This window comes from Coregonus lavaretus (assembly GCF_964263955.1).
Source record: "Coregonus lavaretus genome assembly, chromosome: 3".
Lineage (NCBI taxonomy): Eukaryota > Metazoa > Chordata > Actinopteri > Salmoniformes > Salmonidae > Coregonus > Coregonus lavaretus.
The window spans coordinates 25,949,077-25,956,269 of NC_139990.1; positions in this window are offsets into that span (position 1 = coordinate 25,949,077).

A 7,193-nucleotide genomic window follows, 5' to 3' on the forward strand; every position below is an offset into this window, starting at 1 on the left:
ATGCTTAAAGGGAGATAAGAGTCTCCAGCTTCAGAGATTTTTGCAATTCGTTCCAGTCATTGGCAGCAGAGAACTGGAAGGAATGGCAGCCAAATTAGGTGTTGGCTTTGGGGATGACCAGTGAGATATACCTGCTGGAGCGCATACTACGGGTGGGTGTTGCTATGGTGACCAATGAGCTAAGATAAGGAGTGGATTTGCCAAGCAGTGATTTATAGATGGCCTGGAGCCAGTGGGTTTGGCGACGAATATGTAGTGAGGACCAGCCAACAAGAGCGTACAGGTCACAGTGGTGGGCAGTATATGGGGCTTTGGTGACAAAACGGATGACACTGTGATAGACTACATCCAATTTGCTGAGTAGAGTGTTGGAGGCTATTTTGTAAATGACATTGCCGAAGTCAAGGATCGGTAGGATAGTCAGTTTTATGAGGGCATGTTTGGCAGCATGAGTGAAGGAGGCTTTGTTGCGAAATAGGAAGCCGATTCTAGATTTAACTTTGGATTGGAGATTCTTAATGTGAGTCTGGAAGGAGAGTTTACAGTCTAACCAGACACCTAGGTATTTGTAGTTGTCCACATACTCTAGGTCAGACCTGTCGAGAGTAGTGATTCTAGTCGGGTGGGCGGGTGCCAGCAGCGTTCGATTGAAGAGCATGCATTTAGTTTTACTAGTGTTTAAGAGCAGTTGGAGGCTACTGAAGGAGTGTTGTATGGCATTGAAGCTCGTTTGGAGGTTTGTTAACACAGTGTCCAATGAAGGGCCAGATGTATACAAAATGGTGTCGTTTGCGTAGAGGTGGATCTGAGAGTCACCAGCAGCAAGAGCGACATCATTGATATACACGGAGAAAAGAGTCGGCCCAAGAATTTAACCCTGTGGCACCCCCATAGAGACTGCCATAGGTCCAGACAACAGGCCCTCCGATTTGACAAATTGAACTCTATCTGAGAAGTAGTTGGTGAACCAGGCGAGGCAGTCATTTGAGAAACCAAGGCTAATTAGTCTGCCAATAAGAATGCGGTGGTTGACAGAGTCGTAAGCCTTGGCCAGGTCGATGAAGACGGCTGCACAGTACTGTCTATTATCGATCGCGGTTATAATATCGTTTAGGACCTTGAGCGTGGCTGAGGTGCACCCATGACCAGCTCGGAAACCGCATTGCATAGCGGAGAAGGTACGGTGGGATTCGAAATGGTCGGTGATCTGTTTGTTAACTTGGCTTTCAAAAACTTTCGAAAGGCAGGGCAGGATGGATATAGATCTGTAACAGTTTGGATCTAGAGTGTCACCCCCTTTGAAGAAGGGGGATGACCGCGGCAGCTTTCCAATCTCTGGGGATCTCAGACGTTACGAAAGAGAGGTTGAACAGGCTAGTAATAGGGGTTGCGACAATTTCGGTGGCTAGTTTTAGAAAGAAAGGGTCCAGATTGTCTAGCCCAGATGATTTGTAGGGGTCCAGATTTTGCAGCTCTTTCAGAACATCAGCTGTCTGAATTTGTGTGAAGGAGAAGCGGGGGGGGGGGGGCATGGGCAAGTTGCAGCGGAGGGTGCCGAGCTGGTGGCTGGGGTAGTGGTATCCAGATGGAAAGCATGGCCAGCCGTAGCAAAATGTTTGTTGAAATTCTCGATTATTGTAGATTTATCGGTGGTGATAGTGTTTCCTAGCCTCAGTGCAGTGGGCAGCTGGGAGGAGGTGCTCTTATTCTCCATGGACTTTACAGTGTCCCAAACCTTTTTGGAGTTAGTGCTACAGGATGCACATTTCTGTTTGGAAAAGTTAGCCTTTGCTTTCCTAACTGCTTGTGGATATTGGTTCCTAACTTCCCTGAAAAGTTGCATATCGCGGGGGCTATTTGATGCTAATGCAGTACGCCACAGGATGTTTTTGTGCTGGTCAAGGGCAGTCAAGTCTGAGGAGAACCAGGGGCTATATCTGTTCTTAGTTCTGTATTTTTTGAATGGGGCATGTTTATTTAAGATTGAGAGGAAATTACTTTTAAAGAACAACCAGGCATCCTCTACTGACAGAATGAGATATATATCCATCCAGGATACCTGGGCCAGGTCAATTAGGAAGGCCTGCTTGCTAAAGTATTTTAGGGAGCGTTTGACAGTGATGAGGGGTGGTCGTTTGACCGCGGAACCGTTACGGACACAGGCAATAAGGCAGTGATCGCTGAGATCCTGGTTGAAGACAGCGGAGGTGTATTTAGAGGGTAAGTTAGTCAGGATGATATCTATGAGGGTACCCATGTTTACGGATTTAGGGTTGTACCTGGTAGGTTCGTTGATAATTTGTGTGAGATTGAGGGCATCTAGTTTGGATTGTAGGATGGCCGGGGTGTTAAGAATATCCCAATTTAGGTCACCAAGCAGTACGAACTCTGAGGATAAATGGAGGGCAACCTGGTGTCCAGGGCACAGCTGGGGGCTGAGGGGGGTCTGTAGCAAGCGGCAACAGTGAGAGATGTATTTCTGGAAAGGTGGATTTTTAGAAGTAGAAGCTCAAACTGTTTGGGCACAGACCTGGATAGTATGATAGTGCTCTGCAGGCTATCTCTACAGTAGATTGCAACTCCACCCCCTTTGGCAGTTCTATCTAGACGGAAAATGTTGTAGTTGGGGATGGAAATGTCATAATTTTTGGTGGCCTTCCTAAGCCAGGATTCAGACACTGCTAGAACATCAGGTTTGGCGGAGTGTGCTAACGCAGTGAATAACTCAAACTTAGGAAGGAGGCTTCTGATGTTAACGTGCAGAAAACCAAGGCTTTTACGGTTACAGAAGTCAATAAATGATAGCTCCTGGGGAGTAGGAGTGATACTGGGGGCTGCAGGGCCTGGGTTAGCATCTACATCACCAGAGGAACAGAGGAGGACTAGAATAAGGATATGGCTAAAGGCTTTAAGAACTGGTCTTCTAGTGCGTTAGGTACAGAGAATAAAGGGGGCAGATATGGAAGGATATGAGTACAGTGGAGGTAAACCTAAGCGTTGGGTAACAATTAAAGAGATAGCATCACTGGAGGCACCGATTGAGCCGGTCTCGGCGTGTATGGGGGGTGGAACAAAGGAACTATTTGAGGCAGTTTGAGAGGGACTTGGGGTTCTACAGTGAAAGTGTATAATAAGAACTAACTGGAACAGCAATAGGCAATGCTTATTGACATGGGAGAGAGGCATAAAGCAATCACTGGTGTTATTAGAGAGAGCTAAGACAACAACTGGTAATGGCGATAAAGTTTGGGCTGAGGCTAAACAGAATAAACAGGACAGGGTACTGTGTAAAGGAACAGTCCAGTAGGCATCAGCTGTGCAGCTGAGTGATCATAAGGTCCAGTGAACAGCAATATGTGAGTCCGAGAGCAGTTCAAATTGGTGCTTCAGCACAGCGAGCAGGAAGCACGGTTGTAGTTTGCGTGTGCTAGCGGGCCAGGGCTAGCAGATGGATCTTCGTGGTCGTCGCAACGGGAAGCCTGTTGAAACCACAGACGATTACGTCGGCAGACCAGTCGTGATCGATCGGCAGGGCTCTGTGTCGACTCTAGGAGGTCCCGTCCGGTTGACAGAGAGGTAGATAGCTGGGAGATGTGCTTGACTCAAGGCTAGCTCAAGGCTGATTAGCCAACAACAACGTTCATTTGGTTGCAGCTAGCTAGTTGCGATTATCCAGTTAAAGGTCCAGTGATTCAGTGATTCCGGTAGAAAATCCGATAGGTTCTGGGTTGATAACTCGCTGTGCAGACAGTGCAGACTGGCCGATAATAGTCCAGGCTAGAGCTGGCTGGTAGGTAGTGCAGGCCACGGACAATGGAGAAAAAGCCGCTAACGGTGGCTAATAGCAAGTAGCTAGTTAGCTGGTTAGCTGGCTACTCCCTTCTGGTAGACAGAGAGGTAGATAGCCGGGGCTAGCTCAAGGCTCAAGGCTAACTGGTGCTACGGGGGCAGTGGTGATTAGCCTACAGCAACATCCATTCGACATCCATTCGGTTGCGGCTAGCTAGATCCGGTGTTAAGGTCCAGTGATTCAGTTATTCCGGCAGAAAATCAGATATTCTGGGTGAAAACCGCTAACGGTGGCTAATAGCAAGTAGCTAGTTAGCTAGTTAGCTGGCTGGCTAGTTTCAACTGGAGATTCTAAATAAAGATGAGTAAATAATATAATCCGTTCCACATTGAGTGAGGCGGGTTGCAGGAAAGTATATTTAGTAGAAGGATGAAAAGTGTGATAGGTAAATATATACGTAAAATACCATATTTTTTTTTACAAAAAACAGGCTATTTACATGGACACACAAGAGAACACGACCACACTGCTGCGCTATCTTGGACACAATACCCCATAATGACAAAGTGAAAACATGTTTTTAGAAATGTTTACCCATTTCTTGAAAATTAAATACAGAAATATCTAATTTACATTAGTATTCACACCCCTGAGTCAATACATGTTAGAATCACCTTTGGCAGCGATTACAGCTGTAAGTCTTTCTGGGTAAGTCTCTAAGAGCTTTGCACACCTTGATTGTGCAATATTTGCACATTATTCTTTTTAAAATTCTTCAAGATCTGTCAAGTTGGTTGTTGATCATTGCTAGACAGCCATTTTCAAGTCTTGCTATAGATTTTCAAGACGATTTAAGTCAAAATTGTAACCATGCCACTCAGGAACATTGAATGTCGTCTTGGTAAGCAAATCTTTTTGGCCTTGCGTTTTAGGTTATTGTCCTGCTGAAAGGTAAATGTGTCTCCCAGTGTCTGTTGGAAAGCAGACTGAACCAGGTTTCCCTCTAGGATGTTTTGTGTATTTAGCTCTATTCCGTTTCTTTTTATCAACAAGAAAAACTCCCTAGTATACCCAAAACATGATGCTGCCACCACCATGCTTAAAAATATGAAGAGTCGTACTCAGTAATGTGTTGTTTTGTATTTGCCCTAAACATAATGCTTTGCCTTCAGGACATAACGTTAATTTCTTTGCCAATTTTTTTGCAGTTTTACTTCAGTGACGTATTGCAAACAGGATACATGTTTTGGAGAAAGAAAAAATCTGTACAGGCTTCCTTCTTTTCACTATGTAATTTACGTTAGTGTTGTGGTGTAACTACAATGTTGTTGATCCATCCTCAGTTTTCTCCTATCACAGCCATTAAACTCTGTAAATGTTTTAAAGTCACCATTGGCCTCATGGTGAAATCCCTGAGTGGTTTCCTTCCTCTCTGGCAACTGAGTTAGGAAGGACACCTGTATCTTTGTAGCGACTGGGTGTATTGATACACTATCCAAAGTGTAATTAATAACTTCACCATGCTCAAAGGGATATTCAATGTCTGTTTTTTTTTGTTTTTTTACCAATAGGTGCCCTTCTTTGCGAGGCATTGGAGAACCTCCCTGGTCTTTGTGGTTGAGCCTGTGTTTGAAATTCACTGCTCGACTGAGGGACCTTACAGATAATTGTATGTGTGGGGTATAGAGATGAGGTAGTCATTCAAAAATCATGTTAAACAGAGTGATTCCATGCAACTTATTATGCGACTTGTTAAGCACATTTTTACCCCTGGACTTATTTAGTCTTGCCATAAAGAAGGGGTTGAATACATATTGATTCAAGACATTTCAGCTTTTCATTTTTTATTAATTTGTTAAAAAATTTAAAAACATAATTCCCCTTTGACATTATGGGGTATTGTGTGTAGGCCAGTGACACAACATCTCAATGTAATCCATTTTAAATTCAGGCTGTAACACAACAAAATGTGGAAAAAGTCAAGGGGTGTGAATACTTTCTGAAGGCACTGTATGTTACGAATTGCATTTTGTACAATATGGTACAAATTTGTAAAACGTACAATGTGTTACGAATTTGCAAACGTATGATATGTTACAAATTCCAATTTCTTGTGGCAAACCTTAGTTAGTTGGCTAGGTGACTAATGCTAACGTTAAGTCTGGGGGTTAGGGTTAAGGTTAGGGTTAAGGTTAGGAGTTAGGTTAAAGGTTTAAGGTTAGGGTTAGGGGAAGGGTTAGCTAAAAGGGTTAAGGTTAGGGTTAGGGTTAGGCGGGGAAGGGTTAGCTAACATGCTAGGAAGTTGCAAAGTAGCTAAAAAGTAGTAAGTAATTGAAAAGTTGCTAATTAACTAAAATGCTAAAGTTGTCCATGATGATTTGAAAACGCAACCTTTGGATCGCCCACCAATCCACCCTTCTTTTGTTTTTGCCATAAGTAACCTTATATCTTATGTAACCATACCAAACATAACATATCAAACTAATTCAAGTGTTTCATATTCACGTTTACTATGTTATGTCTAGTCTATGATACCAGTCTGTTCAGGTCTGTGTGTGTGGGATGTTCTCTAATATGTACACCAATGTTTGTTTGCCTTGCTCTTTGTGTGCGCGCGCTTGCGTGCGTGAGGGCATAATTGTGCGTAATGTTTGTGTAGCCTATGTTTGCCCATTTTTCCATTGGTGATTATGGCCAGTAGACCAACATGGTGGCAAACCACATGCATGTTATAAAATGTCAGAAAATGAAAGGAATCCCGTGTTGATGGGTCTACCACCATCTTCCTCTCCTCTCCTTCAAATCCACACACCTTCCTTCCTCACACGCGCAAAACACACTATATTCTACAAGAAATAATTGCTTTTGTCTGGAAGGAGTTTGGATTGGGGGGGGGGGGGGGGGGGGGGGGGGGGGGGGGGGGGGGGGGTTCTCAGCGCGTGCTCTCTCTGCAAGGGGGGTTCGTGAAGGACAACTAGTCGCTTCTTTTTTCTCCCTCTCCCTCGTTCGTTGGACATGCGGATGTCATCTGTCAAATGGAGAGGGGCGTAAGCGGGGGGAGAGGAGAGAACGGGGACAATAAACCTCACGGCACCATTGTGGTGGCTATGCGGAGATTAAATCAAAAGCACATCCAGAACAGATCCACGTCTCCATTCTTAGAATAGGCTTGATAAAGACATGTAAAACAATAGTAAATAGTAATGATGCTTTATCCACAACCGAGGTGATATGTATTTTATGACTTTTTCACCCTCCAGTTTGGTTATTAGCATTGGCAATGCCTCAGGCTTTTTATGATATAGGCCCATAATTGATCGATAACTCATTAACAACAGCTCCCACCACAGAAGCAATGCGAGGGAGAGGGAGAGACAGAGAGCGGGGGAGAGAAAGAGAGATC